Consider the following 23,049-nt stretch of genomic DNA (forward strand, 5'->3'; position numbering starts at 1 on the left):
ACGTGTAACGAGCTGTTCTTCCGAAGCAAACTTTCGATAGCAACGGTATGTTTGTGAATATTTAGCGACGAGCCACGTGAATAAACTAGATACGATCGAAGATACTGAGAATGATAGCGAACGCCCCATGGTATGTCAGAAACGAGGACATGCGCAAAGACTTAAAAATACCAACGGTCAAAGAAGAAATCAAGAAAACAAAGAAGAAATACGCAGAAAAATAGAAGGAAAGAACGGCGACACATCCAAACCAGCTGGCTGCTGAAGCGAGCAAAACTCTCATAGAAAGAAGACTAAAAAGAAAACACCCCACTGACCTCGCTAAAGAAATAAAATAGTCAAACTCGAAGATGGTATCTCGTTGGGGGTAGCCATCCACATGTTATTTAGCAATGAAGTTAGACAAATTTACCAAATGTCCAGCTGGACAAATTGTAAAGTACAAATAAAAAAAGATATTTAGCGAAACTTTATACTCGTAGTCTCACGCGTAACGTAGGCTGGAAATGTTATTTAGGTGAAAAATATATTCGTAGAATTTACACGCTGTTGTTTCTTTCAAGTGGACGCAGAATTTCTTCGATCCTCGTTATTTGGTAAAATTTATTACAAACTGATTATTTTCGATTTTATCGAATCTTACCGAAACCTGCGACGAAATATTAGTTTGTCTGAAAAGTTTCTTTCGTTTTATGAGGAAACAATAGACGCACAACGTTTTTTCTTTTATATTATTTTGTCGAATTACGTACGATCCATTTTATTCTATTGAAATAAATGTAGGAATGTTATAAGTTAATAGAAAACAGTAAATACAATATCGTTGCACTCTCACAAAATCGAATATAATACCGCGTTTCGCGTATTCGTTTCTCACTAATCCTACGTCACAACAACACAACGAACTTCACACGACCACGATAAATTCAACTCTGACAGCATTTTTCATGCTCATTTTCCCCTAACATACCTTCGTAACGATCGCAACACTCCTTGACAACATTAACATATCTTGACTACTTTTATAAACAATTACGTCCTTCCCCGACGTTACACCATCCCACATAAACATCGCACAAGCATTTCACAAACTTGCTTTCACGTTTATACAAAGGTGCGCTGTTGTAAAAAACACGTTTGCGATAGACAGAAAGACACTTTCCGGACAACCTAATACGTACACCAATTATCAAAGAGCCACGAGAAGATAAATTTCTCTGAAATTTCAAGTTACGATCATTCGGAGCAATCTGGTTAACGAGCCGTAAAAATCTTTAATCGCAAAAACAGCAGAATTTCATACCCATGTCACGTTCTGAACGATTCTCCTCGACGAAGAACAAGAACGAAGACACGCCGGTTTTGCTCGGCTCGCTGTTCCACACTTTGAGTGGTCGCCGTGCCTAATTGGACCATTTAATTACGATTTACCCGTTATCGCCGACTAGTAATGCGTGTATTGTCCACGTCCGACAGCCTCGCTAATAGGACAACCGTTAATTAATGGTCTTCGTGTGTCCTGTTAAACAATTCGGCCGCATCCGGTATTCACGCAAGAAGTATTCACGAGGACAAGTTGCAGGCAACGTCGATGTTCGATCGTGTCTCGCTGATCGTCGAGACGTGGTCGCGCGTGTGCGAGTCCGTGAAATCGATGAAATTCCACGCACGCATCGCAGTATCTTAATTATCAAACAATTCGCTTCGATCGGCCGTGTCGATGACGCAATACCGATTCCTCTGTTCGGTCCGATTCTGGCAACTGGTCGATTTCGGTTAGGTTTCGTCAGCGTCGAGTTCTCGTTCCTGTCGACTATGATCGACGAATGACAATGTTTTCTATGGAACGAGAGAGCAATGGAGCGACTGTGTTTAAGTAATTTATCGTCAACAGCGGGCTGACTGATTCACAGTGTCTCGCAAAAGTATTCCCACGCTTGTAATACCTCCCGTGAATAAACTGTGTGTATCTGTGTTATACCGAACGTTTTAGAATTTCATCGTCGCTGTTCTGGAACTCGACCATTATGATTATATCGATAAAGTTTGAAACACGTCTGAAAATGTATGCGGAAATTCAAGAAATTTTGCTGCGAGTATATATTTCGTAGAGATCGCAAGAATATTTCAACGAATCAATTAGTCGTTATACCAGGTCAAGTCTCAGCATTCGACAGGACTGTTAACATCTATCACACGCGTGGCTGTTCATTCTGTGTACCAATTTTTTTATCAAATATATCTTTGCAGTAAATATCTTGTAACTTCTAAATGCATTTATAAATTGGTTTATTTATTAAATTTTTGAATTTCAAAATGTTTTATACAACACGTGCAAATAAATATATACAGAGGAGGTAAAAAATGTATACGCGTCTTATAGACTTTATCGAAGTTGAATTTATTTTTTTCGTTGAAGCGCGTGTGCGTATCTTGGCGCTGTCCGAACGCAGGTTTGTTATATTATAAGTAAATAGAAAACAGTATGATAAATACAATATCGTTGCACTCTCACAAAATCGAATATAATACCGCGTTTCGCGCATTCGTTTCTCACTAATTCTACGACACAACAACACGACGAACTTGACACTGCTCAACACTGCTTGACAACATTAACATATCTTGACAACGTTTATAAACAATTACCCCTCACGCCACGTCCTTCCCTGACGTCACGTCATCCCACATCTCTATCATAAAATGTAAAAACAATAAGCGTTCCAATATTTTCGTGAGTACCAGGTATGTAAATACGAAACCGGAATTTTTGTATAGAAAGTACACGTTTATTGTATGAAAATGATTAAAAATATTTTATTCGAAGTATTGCCCATCGCTAGCTATACATTTTTCCCACCTGTCTGGCAATTGGTGGATGCCACGCCAAAAAAATTGTCGCTCTTTTGAGGCAAACCAGTCATCGAGCCATTTTCGTACATTTTCGTAAGAAGCGAAGTGCTGGTCAGAAAGTGCGTGTCCCATCGATGCAAATAAATAGTGATCGGACGGAGCAAAGTCTGGTGAGTAAGCCGCGTGCGAAAGTATTTCCCAACTGAACGCTCCGATCGTTTCCTTCACCGGTTTTGCTGTATACGATGGTGCATTATCACGAAGCAAAATTGCTTTGTGTTGCCTTTTTTGATATTCTGGTCGTTTTTCACGCAAAGCTTGATTCAAATCGATCATTTGTTGTCGGTAGCGCTGAGTATTAACGATTTCGCCAGGTTTTAACAGCTCGGTGGTCTTTTTCGGTGGTCTTCCACGTTCTTCGTTCCTCGCGTCAAAATTGCCACTTCTGAATTTTTTAAACCACTCAGAGCACTGTGATTTACCAAGAGCATGCTCACCGTAAGTTTCGACAAGCATTCGATGCGATTCTGCAGCAGTTTTCTTCGAATGGTAACAGAAAATCAATGCTGTCCGCAAATCGTAGTTTCCAGGCACAAAATTTGACATGTTCAACGCTATTGCAAACTATGCTGTTGTATGAAACTTGTATTGTTCCGAGTGGAAAATGTTTGTGAGATGTCAACAAAGACTTTTGGCATCAATGACGCAGTTTAGTGATAACTACGTTATCAGCTAGGACCATCTATAGGCAAATTCCGGTTTCATATTTACATACCTGGTACATGCGCGAATACTCGTAATTTGAAGATCGTTTCCGATCTGAAGATCATCGAATTCGATATCGCCAATGGAGAATGGCCACTCTCAGCAGCTCGAAAATCATCGCTATGATTTTTCACAACTAGAAGCTTAGCGAAATCGGTGTCAAGCACTTGGAAGCCGTGGATATCAGTGGTTTTACGACTTTTGGCATCATTAAGATCGATATCTATAATACAATGTCATCATTGCGGATTCCCATAGCCGAAGGGTCGTCGCTATGGAGTTGTACGACCTGGAGGTCGTTGAAATTGGCTTCTCCATGAAAAGCCGAAGCTGTCGAGATTGCTTTCTACCAGCGACAGTCATTCTTATTGGATTTCTATGATCCAAGAGTTATCGAATTTAAGAGTTCCTGGGATCTCGAATATCGCTGGACCTCGCGAAGAATATTATGTCGCTAAATATTTTCCGAAAATCATTTCTACCTCGACTTATTTAGGTTTCCCGAAAAACATTTTTACTTTCGGTTATTTAAATTTTATGAAAACATCGTAAACTTCAAAAGAATAAAAAAGAAGAAGAATAAAAAAAGTCATAAAAAACTAGATGCACTTTTATATATCTTTCGGCATACCTTCTATGTTAAAATTTTAAAGTGCAAGTCGAACTAAAAATTTTCTTTTATACGCAACTTTTACGTGTTTCTTTCTTCTTTGATTCATTCACCGTCTACGGTAGCTGTTTCTTCTATTTTTATGCTTTCATCTTTTACCTTTCACCTTCGTCCTACGATAGCTTTTCTTTATCTTCTCGATACAGCAAGGAATGGTAATATCGACAATGGCAACGACGATAACAGATCTACGAATCAAGATTATCGACCAACCGAGAATGCAATTCGTTTACAGATCAATTCCATCGTCAGTTTTTTGTTATTTTTCGTCGCAAAATCGAAATGTAACATTCGCGATGTAACCAAGAGCGGAAAATCCGTGCGCACGAAATTAAATGGAAACAGTATCGTGACAGTATTTTCACGGTATAACGTGTATTTCATAGTAAATTATTTAAGCAAGGAGTAGCGATATGGAAAAGCCAACATTTGCGATTACATGGAGTCCCAGCATTGATAGGCCATCGAACCATCAGACGTGGCGGTTTAGCAAATTCGAACTTTTCCCACCTTTCATGCAAAAGAAACTTTCCGAGCTCGTGCAAGACGAAGAATTAGAATGTTTAACGAAAGTACCGAGCAAACCCGACGCGTTTCCAGAAGTAACGTCCAAACCTGACACACCACGCGTCACTCTATGTAGATACGATTTCGCTCGATCACCGAGTCTCCGACTTGGAGATGCCGGAGAAAAACCATCGGTTTCCTGTACGGACGACTGCGGAAAGATCGAATTGACGTGCGAGGATTTACGCGAGAGCCTGCACGAAGAATCTAGTGAGTACTGTTTATTTTAGGTTATCTATCGTATATATTGGAAATTTGAGTTGATCCGCGATTGAAAAGTTTCGATTGATATTTGCTATGTTCGTACCGAATCGCTTGTAATTCTTTACATATGTATTTGTTGTGTTGTGTTGTTGTAAATATGATTTAGAAAGCTGGGATATTTCGTTACTATGTCAGGATTATTTTTATCTGTCGTACATTTGTATACATGGTGAATACGAATTCATTTGCGATCGAAAAGCTTCGATCGATTTATGTCCATGTATTTACTTTCACTGATTTCTTCTTTGCTTTGTTCCTGTTCGTGAATATACTTTGCTATTTTATTATTGTTCTTATTTATTTATTTTGCTATTTATCGTTCACTATTTCAATTACTCATAGGAAAATGTTCAAATCCTGTAAGATGAAAATTGAATATTAAATGTGGTTGGATTTCGCGCCTGTAGATTATTCTGGTAATTATTTTACATTCAATTTGAATATTCTTTTTAAGCCAGTATTTATGCAATTTCAAAATTATTTACATTTGATTATATTATACGATCTATAAATAAAAATTCGGTTTTATTTAAAAAGACACCGAATTAATACTCTCTACACAGTATCGTTTGAAAGTATAAAAATAATTTCCTTCTAAATATAAGAAGCAACATTTTCAACACATTCCACAAATATCACACGTGTAATTTACCAATTTTAAACTCGGATATCGACCAACAAATATTCAAAAGAAAACCGCAAAGTCAACATAGAAACCATCGATCTTCATAGCCAACTGTGCTCGACATACGCACACCATAATTACGCATGAAAAATACATCAAAAAGTAACATTCGATGACAAATGGAATAACACGGTGCTAATGTTCCGAAAAATTAACGCGTCGTCGGAATTTGGTTAACGCAGCGTCGATTCCAGAAAGCAAGAGCTGCGTTTATTTCATAGAAACGGCGTCGGATCATCAATCGTCATTCATTGACGCAACATCGATCATGTTTGACGTGATTTTTTGAGAGTCGACGTGCACGTCGATCGTCGAAGGATTAAATGGCCTGAATTCGAGCATTTCCTCGGTGACGATGATTCGCGTATCGATCCATAAATGCCGTACCCGTCCATAGTTACTGACCAGCCGTTTCGTATCGATTTCTCGCCAATGTCAATTCATTTTCTAAACCGTATCGTTCTTTCAGTTCTTCTCCTTCCTGCGATTTTATTTTCTCGCGCGATGTCCGCGCATGAAAATTTCCATTCGCCGTCCGGATACCTTCGTGTCGTTGGCAAGTGGGTGAAAATCGAATCACATTTTCGAGAATGGAATGTACTGGAGTATGTGAACTTTTTTTCAAGACAGAAAGAGGAAAATTTTATCGGTGATACGCGCAGCGGTTGTTTGGTAAGCGAAGAGAACATCTAAAATGGTTCGAGCGGTGTGGTTGGTGGCTCTGGTAATCGAGAAGCTTAAAAGAAACGCGGAAACAAGCGAAACAATTTTCCGTAGAGGTTAAGTTTAATAGAAAGATCTCTGTACGTCCTCAAATATCGAAACGTCAGGTGTCATTGTTATCGCGAAACTATCGTGAAAAAATATTTGTGCCATTTTTCTTTTATTCTATGTACGTATAGATACCGCGTAAAATTTTCAAAAGCTAAAACCATCAACTTCAGCTTCTGTGAATTTCTTAATTTTCACACCCAGATATGCAATTAACGTTACTTTCACAAGTTCATTTATCACAAAGGACTTGTACAAACAACGGTAACTTCACAGATAAATTTAAAGAATATTTTTAAATATCATCGTTTTACAAAGTTGATTAACGTCGTGGCTTTTAAACGGCTCATACGTCGTATTTATCTCGTTTTTCGAAAAAATATATTTGTACCGTTTCTTCGCTGAACTCTTCGATTAATTAATTTCTCTGTCGATAAAGAAATATTTCTCGTTTCTTCCGCAGTTTAATCGTTGAATATCGTTGATCGTTATTTCTAAAAAAATAATGAAATTTTTTACCTTGTGAGAGTTACGGTCGATCCGCTAGATTGCATCGAAAATGTTTTTGCCAGTGCTTTTAAATAGAGATATCGTAGAGCTTGCCAATAAAGAGTAGCTGATATGTATATGATACAGTGAATCTCTCTACGCCTACATCGCTGAGGATCAGGAGAAGATATCAGAGAGTAAAAGAAGAAAAAGATGTTCTACCCGCTATGCATCTGAAATGACTCGTCTATCGGAATACCTCTATAAATATTGTCAGATGTTTTGCACCTCCAATACAGCAATATTATTTGCGATGGATACTATCGTCGGTTTATAAATCCATCGATCGAGAATTTTTATCGCGTTATGTTAAAACTAATCATTTACTTCCTATTTTTCTTTCATAGTGTATATTTACAAACGAAGATATATACAGGGTGGTTGATAACTGGTGGTACAAGTGGAAGGGGGGTGATTCTACGCGAAAAAAGAAGTCGAAAATATAGAATAAAAATTAAAAAATTTAGAAATTTAAAAATTTAAAAAATTAAAAAAATAACGTCAATCGAGACAACGATCTACAGTGAGATCCGTTATAACGAGACGCGATAAAGTGGACGCGTACCGAGCGAAAATTCAAAGTCGATTTTCTCGAAAACAAAGCCTCGAACGAAAAATTTTTATTCTATATTTTCGACTTCTTTTTTCGCGTAGAATCACCCCCTTTCCGCTTGTACCACCAGTTATCAACCACCCTGTATATATGTCGAGTTAATGTTGGGGTTAGAGACGTTCAACGAACTTAGTCAGTAAATGAATATAATAATAAATTCACAAGGTGACTAGATGACTATTACAGAATTTGACAATTAACCGTGACGATTAGATACGTGAGATACTAATGACAATAATCTTAGGTTCAGTAACGAATACACGGTCAACGGGCTAGCAAATGCTTGTTTACTTGTCCAGAGTCCAAGTCAAACTGAATTTTTTTATTTTATGAAAACTCTATATCTGGTCTTTTTAGTTTTCTCAAGCACCGAAGCCATCGACAGCGTATATGGTATATGATGGTATATGGTAGCGTATATGGTAGACGATAGACTGGGACGAAGGCAGACCATAGACAGCAGACAGGAAACGATGACTTTGTCACGTAAACTTAAGGGTTGGTTGATGAAATAAAAATAGTTGAGTCGTAACGCAACTATTAATTTTGTTTTAATTACACTTTATTACGAATTCAGCAATCACAATGTAATACACACTGAATTAACATAAATCACAATTCACTCCAAACACGTTATGTAAGACTTAGTTACACTGATACGTTAAGTACGCGACTGTTATAAGGGTAGAGACCGGTAGAGATATGTTGACTATTCTAAGGACACAGAATAAGTGAAACTGAACTTATGTACTTTCTATGTACCTTTCTGTACCCTTTCGGTCAACTTTCTTCTTAAGAAGAGAGAAGTTTAGCGATCAGATGTGTCACTTCGAGCCCAAGCCTACTGTCGTAAATCCCGGGCAAACATAATCGGATTGAATCATAAACAACTATTTCTAAGTTTTATTATTTAAGTACAGCTATAATAAAAAGTCTAGACTAAAGTATTGGGGATTTTCCTAAAAATTCCAAAGGGAAGGCCCCGATGTTCTTTCATCTCCGACATATATATATATTTTTTCAATTTTCTAAAATCCTTAAATTTCACGTATTTCAATGACATTAAACTTTCATTTTATTTTATTTTTTCAATATTTTTTACTTACTCGTATCGTTTTTGTTTCGCAAAAATTAATATTACAGGCACAATAAATCGTGATTACGAATAACGCGAATGAAATTGGTTTTTAGTTACGCGATAATAATATTGGGCGGAAAAGTCGCATCGTGAAAAATAGGTTGGAATTTGCTGAGGATTATGGAGGTTGATCTTCGAGATACGGATATCAAGATTGACGTGGACGACTGGTCATCAATTTCAGTTTCTAGCGGTCAAGAATCGTCATTGTGGATTTTGAAATTGATTCCCGTGGGCTGAGTGTCAGCGCTATCGATTTAGGCAACTTACGAGTCATTAAGATTAATGTCTTCCAGCTGAGCGTGTCAGCTTCAGCAACACCGATGGAAACCCTTTTTCATGATTGCATCCCTACGATTCGAACAGAAACAGAGACCAATTCGATTCTCTAACTTCCAACATTCACCTACAAATTTCTAATGCACACATACACGAATCTCTCGTTACGAACGAGTCAATTAAATTTATATATCGCTGCTAATTAATCTTTAAAACAATAGTCATCCATTGCAAATGATGTTGGACAGCGTTGAACAATATTTGGAAAGTTGTAAAATATTGTTAGAATTTAATCTTGAAATTAAGATTAATAAACTGTGGAAGACACAATGTGTGTATTGAAACAATACTATATGATTTTTATTAAACAAAGTTATAGTAAAATACAAGTAAGCGTTATGAATGTTGACAGTTGGCTAGTTGTTCACAGACTGGCTTGCTTAGTGACCCATGGCCCTTAAAAAGGTTTAGAACCCCACTCTGTACGCAGTAATGAGTGTGACCTGTGTGGGTGTCTGTGTGGCGTCACATGTGCTACAGAACCTTCTAGTAGCTTCTCGACGTGCCCATCGAGAATGTTCCATCCATATCCTTAAGCTTCTTCCGCCAAATTCTCGAAAGAGCATGCACGTGCTAGCCGCCATGGTACATCTCACGAACGTGCACTAGTGGGGATAGCGTTGGACAATGAAGGGAAGAATCCATACGATCAACCACCTTATCTGCATGCGATTGATATCGTTGTATTCCAACAAATATAATAAACAGACTGCGGATTTTTACGCAAATTTATATTTCGATAAACGCAATTACGAAATCTCTGAAATCAGTCATTTGCTTTGTCCATTTAATATTATAACGACCACTTCAATTTAGACACCTTATATACATTTGCATATCGTATGCATTTTCGCGTCTTTAAACTTCGCATAAATTCACGAAATATCCACAGTCTAATAATAACCGAACGCCGTTTTGAATTTTGTTGCTTCGTCCAGCTTAACACACGGTCCAATTTCTCCGCTACTTTTGTCTTTGAAAATACGACGAAAGCAAACGCAATTTTCTAGCGTCTTCCAATCGAAACACTATTCTTTGTGCTCGATTGGTTGGCACTGATCGCCTCGAAGGGACTCGCTTTGAATTGTTTAAATCGCTCGGTGCTCGGTAAGTGAACACGATCGCGTTCTTCCCGGTCGAAGAAAACGAAACGTCGTATTCGATTTTCACGCGCGCGCCACTGATTTTCGTTTTTGCTTTCAGTTCGCACGGCGGACCAGTTCTTCGAGGTTTTCGAATATCACGACGACGACGATTATGAGAGCTTGGATGAGCTTGTCGACGACGAGGAAGAATTGGAGGAGGAGAAAAAACGAAGGGAAAAATTTCTGTTCCCATGGTTACACATGTGCAAAGATTTGGATGCAGTCAGTGACGTTGAAGAGGATTTTCCGGATACCACGGATCCGTATATGTCTCACGAATTGTGAGTATTTATGGTTATTTGGATGTATGTGATTTTATACAATGCGAGTGTACGCTAAAGTAAAAATTATGAGTATCGGTCGTACAAAACTGTTTCTGTTACATGGCTGCTTATTATTGTAGTTTTAAACGCGGAAGAGTGGTTTTTGTAGGGTTACGATGAATGAAAGATGTTCAATAACTTTTAGCTTCTATTGTTTTTGGTTTTCTTCTTCATTTTTGTATTTTGTGTCTTATTACAGTTTGATATATGTACATATAGCAAATAGTTTAATACGTGAAGCTTAGACATTGCGAGTTTGACGTATGCCCACATATATGAACGAAATAGAATCAAGGAAAGAATAAAATTAGTTTCTCATAATAAAAGAGAAAAATTTGTTTTTGAAAGACGCGATATTTATACTTTTCTTAACAGAGATGCGATCACATATCGGTTGTTATAACTCGAGCGACGGAAAGACACTAGAGAAGAAGCAAACTCTTAATCGCATGAAACCATTATAACTACAGCGAGCGTAGAAAGTACAAAGAGTATTTATAAAAATACATATTGTAGATATTTTCTGAGATATTTAGAACAGATACTAAAGAAAAGAAAAAGGGAAGAAATATGCAGGAAAAATAAGAAAGATACGCTGTTTAAGTAAATATGAATATTAATTCCAAAAATAGCAATGGCGAACGTGTAAGCATTTGCTTTCTCAGCCCTTTAATCGGCGAATGCAATATTTTCGGACGGTTTCAAACTCCAAACACGTTTCACGTGTTTTTCTCTTTTAACATTCCAACACTCTTTATAACGATACAACCAGCAGTTTCATTGCGAGATACGTCGCGAACCTGTTCGCAAACATTTGATGGGTAATATTTTACGCGGCTATATACACACGTTTCGCGGTGTGTTACTCGCCACGTGGCAATACAACCCCGAGTCATCCGTCGAATTCATAATTCCCCAGCCTGGTTTATCGTCCTTCGCTCGTATATTTGAAAACCAGAGTATCAAAATGGTTATTTAACAGAGCTGAAAAAGGAGATTCGTAGGAAAGAAAACGAAGCGTGCTTGCGCAGTCGTTCGAAATATCCCCGGCTTAATTAATTAAACGTTCTTTTATGCGTAAGAAGAGCGGAGAATTTAGCAGACAAATTAAGAAATGTCTTTTCAAGCGACGAGAGACAAAAAATGTTTTTTTATGTTTAATTCCTTTATTTCTGTCTCGATCGTGAAGTTCGCTGGAAATGAGAAGACGATAAGGATAATATAAAACGCGTTGTAAAACACATTTGTATATTGCGATTTTCTCATTTTCAATGTATATATTCAGTGATTTATCCTGAAATTTAGACGAAGTTCCAAAATGATTAATTGCAATAAGTCAATTGGTTCAATTTTTAACGTCCATCCTGTGGAGTTTAGCAAAATATAATCTCTCGAAAAATACAATTTTGGTTATACGAATATTAAAACTGCTTCTCTATGAAAGATAGGAAACGTGATTTATTAAGTTCTTCCTGTGTAGTCTCCATATCGCATCTCCGTGAACCTGAATATCAAAGTGTTTTCGCTTCTAAGATCGCCGTATCATCGCGATTGAATTTACAGACACTGAATTCTCATAAACATCTCCTATATCTAAAATAGCTCACAAAAGCAGATATTTTTATATTCATGGTGGCTTTGTCCGAGTACGAATATATTACACGTATCATACATTTTGGAATTCTGTTGCAATTGTAATGAGACACGATTATGTTGATAAAATTCTAAACGAGTCTTAAACTACGTATAGAAATTACAAGATATCTGTGCTGATCATACTTTGCAAAAATTGCTAAACTGTTTGAACAGTCGATTATATCAGTTATCCATGATAATTTGCGAGATTTATTTTATTTAATATTTTATTAAATGTACCTACGTCAACGATAAACATCTCGTAACGTCCATATCTTCCATTTTATTTTATTCTACAATGTTCCACAATTTTGTATTTCTCCATTTGCTTCCAAATACCAGCATAATCGCAGCTAATCAAATTCTACAAATCTTCGCATAATGCGCGTAATATATTCGTAAAAATCTTCATCGAACATCGATCGACTTACTAGTCCCATCCACTCGGCCAACAATCGGCAAACGTCGAACGACAAGAAAATCCTACGCGAGAGATTCAAGCGAGGCTAATCGTCGTAGCCATGGCGGAATAAAGTCAATATTAATTCTCGAAAGTAAATGCTAAACAATCGAACGGAAAGGGTGAGAGAGCGTCGCTTATTTAGCAGGATTCCAAGCTCGGTAATTCGAACCGTTATTTACCCGCGTGAAACGAGTTTCCCGGTCCCGTTGTGCACCACGGAAGCCACGAATAGACGTCTGGTTATCTCTAAACGAGAATCTCCAGCGTATACCGGCTTCCGTTCTGTCCGTTTAACGTTGGACGGCTCGAAAGGAAGTCCACGTTTTGCCACGCGTTTGCCCACTTTTTCCAGCTAGGCGACGACGGCTAGACGGAAATTGCGGCAAACGTAACTGCCGATGACCTCGCTCAATTACGCTGCCGGTTGACCATTCGCCGAGACGATGCGGCTTTACCCTCTTCACGGGGTTTCCCGGCGCTTTTGCTACCTGGTGATTCGACGGAAATTGCTAGAAGAGTAACTCTAACAGCTTCGTGCTAGTTGCTCCTAGGATCGGGATACTCCTAAGAAGTAACAGCGACGACGTCTGATATCGAATCTGCAGGATGATAGGAGGGGTTGGTTTATGGTGGAACTTTTTTCTCTTTTTTTTATTATTATTATTTAATTTGGAACTTACAACTTGTCCAGCTGGACATTTGGTAAATTTTTCTAACTTAATTGCTAAATAACAGGTGGATGGCTACCCCCAGTGGGATACCATCTTCGAGTATGGTGGAACTTGAAAGAAGTTGGTTCGTGTGATTCGCACTTTCTTGTCGTGGGACCGGTTTTTCAAGGTTTAAGATTGCAATTCTGAATTTAAGAAAAGACAAGACAGACGACTCGTAGACTGTAAAGTACACAAAATACCAGATTGAGTAGAAAATAAGATACAATTATTTTGAGAGGCACCAAAGAAATTATAGGACTAATGGCTGTAAAACATGAATTGTATACGTTACCGAGTCATGACTCGGTTAGTGAAGCTTATGAACTTGTTTAAGTTTGCTAAAGTCTGTTGAAATCTATTGGAAGATCGATTATAATGTTTGTATTTATCGTTTAAGAATGAATTATGAGTTATTGAAGTCTATTGAAATTTATTGGAATTATCGTTACTATCAAAATCATTTCTTTCTTGTATAGTTTTTTAGTCGATAAATAAATTAGACGTATTCTTGTTTGATAACATGTAGTAGAACAGGAAGGCAATGGGTCAGACAGCTCTACCTATTTACTCTCTATTTTTGTTCGTGTATACTTTTTAAACGTTGATTATAAGATACAGTTTCTATTTGAATAAGGACGAGAAGGGCTTTTTATTTATCTTCTGCTCGAATTTTTAGGTATTTACCATACAAACAAATACCAAGAGCGCGATATTTCCAAAAGACTAGCGACGATATTCTCTCTGCCACTGAAAAATTAAACAGAAGACCACGATCACCTGTCAGGTTTGTATTTTCTATCAAAATGTACTCTTTGTTCCAACCCTGTAATAATATTTCACCTAATTATTCCAACCTTGTAATTTGAATAAGAGACCTAAAGAAACAGTTTTCCTTCGGTGTAAAATTCCAATACTACAATAACTAGCCTGCAATGTGTACCTAAATCTACTATTATACAAGTAATCGTAATAAAATGATGTAACAATAGTAAAATAAGTACGACGATATTTTGATCTGTATAAAAGTCAACGTTAATTTTTCCAACAGCGTCTGCACCTTCTTACTAACCGCAAGAAAAAAGAAAAGAAAAAGAGAAAATCGAGATACATCATTTTGACAAGTTTGGTAGTTCTACTGTTAAATTTACGATCATTGCTTTTTGTTCGCGTCTATTTTAGGACAACTGTATTTCGAAAAACTGCGGCTAATCAAAACCAAGATCATAAACACTTGCGCACATTTCGCGTCTCTTAGTTCATTTCACGGTGTTGCTTGAATTCGCAAAATTAACCAGAATTTATTTCGAGGATATCCTCGGAAGAACCGAGAACCAAGGAAATAAATTATTCAAATTTCTCGCTCGCCGTCCTTCCTCTCCAACGTTTCCTCCTTTTTCTTCTTCTCTCCAAGTAAAAAGCAAGACTCATAAATTTTTTAAGCGTCGTAGGAACTCAAGGTGCGATTCATTACCGAACGAGCCGATCCAAGACTCTTCCACTTTTTCATTTTATTCTTCGTTACAATTAGCACGATACAGCTTGTAATAATTATATAGAAAAAGGCACATTTGATTGACTGCATTGACCTTCCTATAATATTGTCAATGTCAATGTTTTAAATAATTTCACTTAAACATATAACTTTTGTTCGCCTTTAGTCTCTCAAATATACATAAAAATATTTTTCATATTATCTGTATATCGTACTTTTCAGGGATGTATTCCGCTTTGATTTTCAGTTTGGGTTAGGTGTGATATTAAAGAAAGTAAGTCTGACGATAAGGAAGAAAGTAATTTTACAACAATATAGCAAATGGTACTATAACGGTAAATTATATAATAAAGATCGCACCTCATCGATTTTCGTTTGAATTCGAATTTTGGTTTCATCGCCAACCGGAGTACCACTGCCTCGTATTTGCATTTTTCGATATCGTGACTGAAAATTTTCCATATGAGATTCCATATGAATTGTAATTATTTTTTTAATCTATTACCTAACCAAAGCCTAATGTAAATTCGAAAAGATACTTCCATCTCGTATCTATATGTATCTGGGAAACTAAAGACGGTTCACAGTTATTCAAAATGTTGACATCGATAGGTGTACCATTTTTATACTATCGTTTTCTATGGGTTGACAACCAAGTGATTGCGGATTTTGTCAATGTCACCTAATGACAAAATCCGCAATCACTCAGTTGTCAACAATTAAAAGTCGTTGGTGATCATATACTGGGTTGGCAACTAAGTGATTGCGGATTTTGTCATTAGGTGGTATTGACAAAATCCGCAATCACTTAGTTGCCAACCCAATATACAGGGTGGTTGGTAACTGGTGGTACAAGCAGAAAGGGGGTGATTCTACGCGAAAAAAGAAGTCGAAAATATAGAATAAAAATTTTTCGTTCGAGGCTTTGTTTTCGAGAAAATCGACTTTGAATTTTAGCTCGGTACGCGTGCAAAGGGGGTAATTCTACGCGAAAAAAGAAGTCGAAAATATAGAATAAAAATTAAAAAAAAATTTTTTTGTTTAATTTTTCTATCGAGACAACGATCTACAGTGAGATCGGTTATAACGAGACGCGATAAAGTGCACGCGTACCGAGCGAAAATTCAATGTCGATTTTCTCGAAAACAAAGCCTCGAACGAAAAATTTTTATTCTATATTTTCGACTTCTTTTTTCGCGTAGAATCACCCCCTTTCCGCTTGTACCATCAGTTACCAACTACCCTGTATAATCACCAACAACTTTTAATCGTTGTTATGATATCGTAGGAAGGTCCTACCGGATAGATTTAATTTGAAAGCCGCGTACATAGAATGGTATCGGGAACGAAGAAGGATGGAATCGACAAAAATATTTGAGAAGTCGAAGAAGCGGGCTTCTCGATCGCAGCAGCAGCTGTCTGAAAATCAGTTGCAAGGTACAATCAGTTCTGTAGTCCTTCGAGCGATCTACGAGCAGGTCACCTTGACACTGATGGACGTGAAAATCGATACGGACATTCACACGTTCGTTAATGTCGCGGTTATCTGGGCGCTGTCCGAGTTGGAGCTTTTCAATCGCGACATGCTGTCCGACGAGCAGTTACGGAGGAGCGGATTAACGACGGGCAGATTACCGGAGGATTTCATGTACTGTAACTACACACGTACGTTTCCATTTCGTACCTCGATTTTGTGGCTCCGAGTAACTCGAATACCTTTGAATTTCGTGGCTTTTTTTATTTCTTGATATCGATGAACTCGGTGGACTTTGTTCCTCCCTTTCGACAAAACCTTTGAATTTGGTAGCTTCTTTTCGTACCGTGCTATTCATAGCATTTTGGGGTATTTGAATATTTCACGAAATATCGTTTGTATTTTTTAATCCGCGTACACACATATACGTGTTAAAATTGGAAAAATATTAAACTATGGGACTATAAAACATCGACGAAAATTGTGAAATTTACTTTATATTCAAAGATTATATTACCATACTTAAGGTACATTTGTTTTCGTAGAAAGAAACATCGATCGAATTTTGCAAACTCAAATGCCCGTAAATCACGATCTCTTTATCTATTTTATTTTTAAAATATACTATTTCTTCTTTTTATTATATCGCATTATATTTCTACGTTTGCATTAAAATTAACTTAATTGAGGTTGATTTGTTTTCATCGATCTTTTAATTCGGTACACGATCTTTTGATTCGGTCATGACTCGGTTAACGGATTAATGATTTTTAATTCTGCTATAGTGTTCCAATTTTTCTGTTCCGATCTGTTTGTTGCTTCAATAAACAATTACGTTAACAGCGATCTTATTATATCGTCCTTTCTGACAAATCTTTTATCGATACCAAAGAATGGTCGCATCAGAATCGTTCGTTCGAGGAAATGCATTTAAATGCAAATTGTAGGTTGTTCGATTTTGATTCCACGAATGTATATCGACAAATCAGAGTAAAGTTAGAACTTAGAACTACTACCTACAGTAAGTTATTGGTATAATTCTATCCGCTAGATTTTGAGGTTCTAACAAGGTATATCAAGATGATTCCATTACATGAAAGATCGATATTCCTAACGGTTAAGTTACAAGTTTAATTATAATTCTATAACGTAGCAGAGAAACGAAATTATAATTCGCTAACAGAATCAAATTATCCTGATATCCGAGATCAACGCGATAATTAATTTCTACTTGTTAATAATAACTCCTGAATTTTAAGCAGTTAATCGGTACAATTTGCAGGGAGAAGAAAAAGAAAAATAAAACAATTAGTCAAACCACGCATCTATAAATAAAGAAATTACTATACCTAATCATTATACGTAATAATTAAGTTCCAACTATTGATAATTTCTAATCTTAATTCCGTACAGAGAAAGATATCCTGGGCATTACCGGGGATGGAGGAATGCGCAAAACGCTGTTGGGTGTTTATCGGCCACCCTTCAGCAGCAACATCCACCTAACTCTGCATCGTCGTTTACCATGGCCCTACGTAAGTCCCTCGCATGAACGAGGCCACATGAAATTCTATCCAAATGTTCGCGAGAGGATCGACGAGATAGTTGCGGAAACATCCGCGCCTGATGCAACGCATATTCCTGATGTGAAGTGCTTCCATCTCCGGGATGTTCCAGACAAATCTTATCTCGCCTATAGAAGGACAACGCAACGTATTTCTCAGGCATTTAGTTCTCAGAAATTGGGGGAGAACGTGTTTCTTCACTTAGCGAGCTTCATGTGAAAAATTGGAAAAATAAAGAAACCACTCGTTACTTGGGGAGTTTCGTACATTAAAATGGATAGCGTGACATCAGTAAAGCTTGAGATTTCGTTTCGTTTTTTAGAGACTAAGATTATTAATACACGGTACGTATACAAGTAACGAAACTATAATCACGATAGCTTTCGTGGATCGTATTTTTAAGAATTAAGTACAATAGTTTTTTTTATATGTATAGGTGGATATGTTTCTGTAGAATTTTTGAAACAATGCTAATGACAAGAACATTTTCTACAAATTTATTTGTTCGTTCAATCGTCACGAAAGTGACGATATACGAGATGTTTCTTGACGTTTTTAACGTTAACCTATCAAAGACTGCCGAGGTATCGTTATAATCTTCTGTCTAAATTTCTGTGAAAATTCGTTAACGTGTAATTCAATACGATGAAACAGTCACGCGATGCGCTTGACAATTAAACTCACTTACTTGTTTTATGTCGGAGTTTTGTTTCGTATGAACTCGAGTCGTAACTTGAGAGTGTTTACTGCAACTTTGTTGCTTTTAGGAATTCAGTTGGAATATTTTTAATATCCTTGAAATCTATTAATTCGACCAATGAAATATGTTCGAGACTTCCTCTCAAAGGCTTTGAAACTTCTAAATTGGGAACGAAAATCGCGATGTAACGCGTACGTTTGCAATAATTCGTAAAGTAAATTATTAAAGGATCATTAAGGATTTAAAAAAAAGGAGTTCTAAAGTATATTGTATAATTCAATAAATAAAGGACGAACGAAGAAAGAATTGGATGTCCACGATTCACGAAGTAAATTATTAAAAAATTATTTAAAGGATTTATAAAGTGTAATGAAGAAATGCTTCGAAGAAAAATAAATTATCCAGACATTTCCTCGATATTAATAGACGATACGAAAAGCTTACTTCACCGAAATGTTCGGGAATCCTTATCCACGAAAAGGAAACTCTCTTTAAGATACCAAGAAAGTTCTCCTTCTGTAATAGTGGTCGCTAATAACTTTAAAAGCTGACGCGACATAAAATAAAGAAATAAAAAATTCTCCTCCGTCGAATTTCCTTTTTCTCGAAAGAACTGCTTTATCAAACGATCTTTATAAGCCTCAACGAACTCGACGCTACAGAAGAAGAATTTACAATTAAAGTTTGCCAGGGGAATCGTTTCTTATTGAATCTTCAAGCTCGCTTTAAACAAAAACACCGGAAAAGAGAAAAAAAGACCAACACCGAGGATAATTATTCTTCCTCCGGCCAGATGGGAACTCATCTTTCTTAATGCACCGTTTAATTAGTTTTTACGCAAAGCTTGTACAATTGTTTTATCCGGACTGCTCCTTAATGTTTTATTCAACTTTATTTAACTGTTTCCCGGGGCAGAGTTTCCTAGATATTCGTGGGCTGCTATCAAGTTAGGATATTTGAACATCGGTTCTACGATATAAACAATCGGAATCCATCATTTTTGAAGGCATTCGATGTTACGATATTAATTCTTTGCGTGACAAGGAAAATATAGAAAATTGTTCAAACACCGATCTATCTTCTACTTCGTAAACTGTGTGAGTAAAATAACAATGAGAAGTAAGTAATCGTTGTTATTAGGAAAAGTAAATGGACGTAGTAATTTGACTACGCTGTAACATTAAGCGTAACATAGAAACTAGATAACGCGTGTAATTACTTGTCTATCGTGTTCTCATATTCGCTACGTAACTCGTTATCCATTTCTTCACGATTCTAATATTAAATTGTCGAGAATTGTGGATCGTAATGGCCGAAATAAATATGTAGGAACACTTACATTACACGTACAGATAATAATAAAATGATTTTGCATTTATTTAAAATGTGATCTACAAGATGTTCGTGGATACCCATCGCACGCGTTTCTCATCATTTCTTCTACGATGCGTGTGGAACAGTGACATTCTTCGGTGTATCACACAAAATTACATATATTTCTGTTGAGAATTGTGGATCTCTTGGAGCCAAGATAATGTTATAGGAACACTAAATTTACATTAAGGATTCATATTAAAATAGTAATATATTTATTTCATGGACGATTCCTTATATATTCATCGATACATACTTGCACGCGTCTCAGCACTTTCTTCCATACCCGACTCTCAACCGACTGTTAACCGACTGACTAGTTTACAGTCATCTGTTTTTCGGGACGCTGTGCACACACATACCCCTCCACAGACCGACACTCACATACAAGCATCTCTACTACGCATTTGACCCAGTGCAGCATAGAAAATCACACATATCTCAACAATTTCAATATAAATATCGACTAATTTTATATTAAGCGTCGCGGACAAATCAAAGATAATGCAATGAGGTAGATCGATTAATCCGCAGGACTGAAAGTGTATGGGTGGGGAAAAGGAAGGGAAGAGCGTTTCATCCGGCACCTACTAGACCATTCGTCGATAAGGCTACCTAGCAAGATCGTGGCTTAGATATCGAGATAGGAGAGGTCATATTGGAAGTTGTATTTATCGAAATGGGTAGTCGAGACGACCACTGGCGAGAAAGCGTGGTCCTGAAAGCGTGGCCGTATGGCGGACCTGTGGTGGCAGAACAGGCAGTGACCGTACAAATGTAAGTATAACAAGACGTAGTAAAGAATCAATCGACACGAATGTGGGTAGCTAGCTCGCAGTATTCGACGAAATTCGGGGATTAGGGAAGTACCTTTTAGACCCTCGTTCGACGTCAGTTGGTACTATCGTGTAAGAATTCAATCAGCCAAGTTCGAATCTAACCGTCCAGGAAAGAATGCCGGAAATAGTACCGACGATTACTAACACCGTGTTTCCCAAACGCTAACGATCTTCTTGCTGGATGAAAATAACTTCGGGGAAGTAAAAATGCCGATTAAGAATACGAGAAAATAAAGAATAAAAAAAATAATAAATATTTATCATATCGTTGTCGTCATTGATAAATTTTCCACGCGTCGTCTGAAAATTATCTGATCGTAATTCTATCGTTTTACGATTCGTGGCACGATTTTAATTAGAACCGTCATCGGTCAGATCGAGACATTTTGTCCGCGCAGCCAGCTATAGCTCGTTAAATCGATCGGTCGGGGCTATCACGCGGGAGATTTAGTTGCTCGTTGTTTTTGGCTCCTTCTATTTCCTGTTCCTCCATTTTCCGAGCATTCATCTTCGCTGCCGAAGCCACGTTTGTTGTTTGTGAAAATAACACACACGGCGCTCCGTGCGGGATGAAAGGGGAAGGTGGTAAAAGAAGGTGAAGAAAGAAAGAGGGAGGCAGGGGGAGAATAAGGCGAGCCAGTGAAATCGAATTCCGGAACAAACTTCCTTTTTCGGCACGACTCGCTTTAAATCGTCCCCGAGGGGTTGCGAGCAATTTTCACCAAGCAAAAACCGCTCTTTGAAGTGGTCAGAAAAATCATCGTTACTTTATTGGCACACTTTAATCGACCATATTCCTTCGATCGGGCAGAGATCGTTTCGATATATATATATCTTATCGAACGACGATTATTTCGTTTTCGAATAAAAATTGACTGGGAAATTCGGTTAAAGAATTGTTCTATTTAAAATCGAGTAGTGTTTCAAATAAAGACATAACTTGCTTTCTCGCAGATGAGACTCTGTGCCAGTCGTTCGCAAAAATTCGTAGCAGATCGATGTTTCCGCGATATCGTGGAACTTCCTGAAATAAAAACCTATGGCCCTACGGTAAATATGTATATAGTATAAAATATCGAGTGTTCTATGGTCAAATAGTCGAGTTCCTCTATGAAATTTCTATTTATTACGTAAATATAAAAGGAAACAAGATTTCTAAGAACCGCTAGAATTATGAATTCACAGGTAGCCGATATTGAAGAACTGGAACTGAAACTTTCGATTTAATTTACCGAATTCAACATCTTAACTTGTCAGCCTTTTCCCAGAAAGTTTCTCAATCGAAGAGTTGAAATAGTACGAAAAAAAAAAAAAAAAAAAAAAAATGAAAAAGGCGATCTCTGCAGCGGGAAAGAATGTAAATTTCGCGCGGAATACGAATATTCAAGCTGTAATTGCTGGAGCTATCTCCTCTATTCGTTTTCACAAGTTTATTCCTTTACAAATGAGTGTTGTTTTTACAAACGAGAGAACGGCGGTTAATTTTATACGAAGATAATAATTTCTCGCAATCAGCGAAGTTGTCGAGAATTGGTTTCGCGTGGTCTATTTTGTTAACGAAATAAATCGCTAGGTTTTTACGGAAAATTTATGTATCGGGAGATGGGTGGAGAAATAGACGAACGAGACTGAAATACGAGAATAGAATCGACACGATGATTTCGAACACGGAGAGCTATTTGTCAATCAGCCTGACCATCGATCCTGCTTGGTCGAGAGTTCTTCGCTTGATGTATTTCATCTTTTCACAGATCTTTCTTCATTTATGTACTTTCTTTTTCCTTGGTATTGGCAAGTTTCCGATTTTCCGCAGTGTTGTAAAAATAACATCTCTATACCTTTCAAACGGCTATTTCTTTCTTTCCTTTCTAAAATTACGTACGCGAACAATCTGCTACTGTATCATAAATACCAAGATCACGGTAAATTAATACGAGACAACAACCGATACATTTTTCATAATTTCATTTCTTTCATAAATATAGAAAGCATTCGATAAAGGTCAGATGTTAGAATTTCAAACAAAGAGGCCGAGAAACGATTAAAGATTTCGCGTTATTTCGATCGCATTAAAATATACTCCTTACACTTATAAAAAATTGAACTCGCATA

At 37.1% G+C, this 23,049-nt stretch overlaps 2 protein-coding genes across 3 annotated transcripts in view; both read right to left on the bottom strand.

Moving 5' to 3' along the window:
- The window catches only part of LOC138181434 (three prime repair exonuclease 2), a 227,381-nt gene that overhangs the window by 131,985 nt on the left and 72,347 nt on the right, over positions 1–23,049 (bottom strand). The gene's annotated exons all lie outside the window — the stretch shown is intronic.
- The window catches only part of LOC138181415 (dipeptidase 1), a 247,882-nt gene that overhangs the window by 125,781 nt on the left and 99,052 nt on the right, over positions 1–23,049 (bottom strand). The window lies entirely within an intron of this gene.

This window comes from Bombus flavifrons, chromosome 1 (assembly GCF_040668555.2).
Source record: "Bombus flavifrons isolate JBK064 chromosome 1, iyBomFlav1_principal, whole genome shotgun sequence".
Taxonomy (NCBI): Eukaryota; Metazoa; Arthropoda; class Insecta; order Hymenoptera; family Apidae; genus Bombus; species Bombus flavifrons.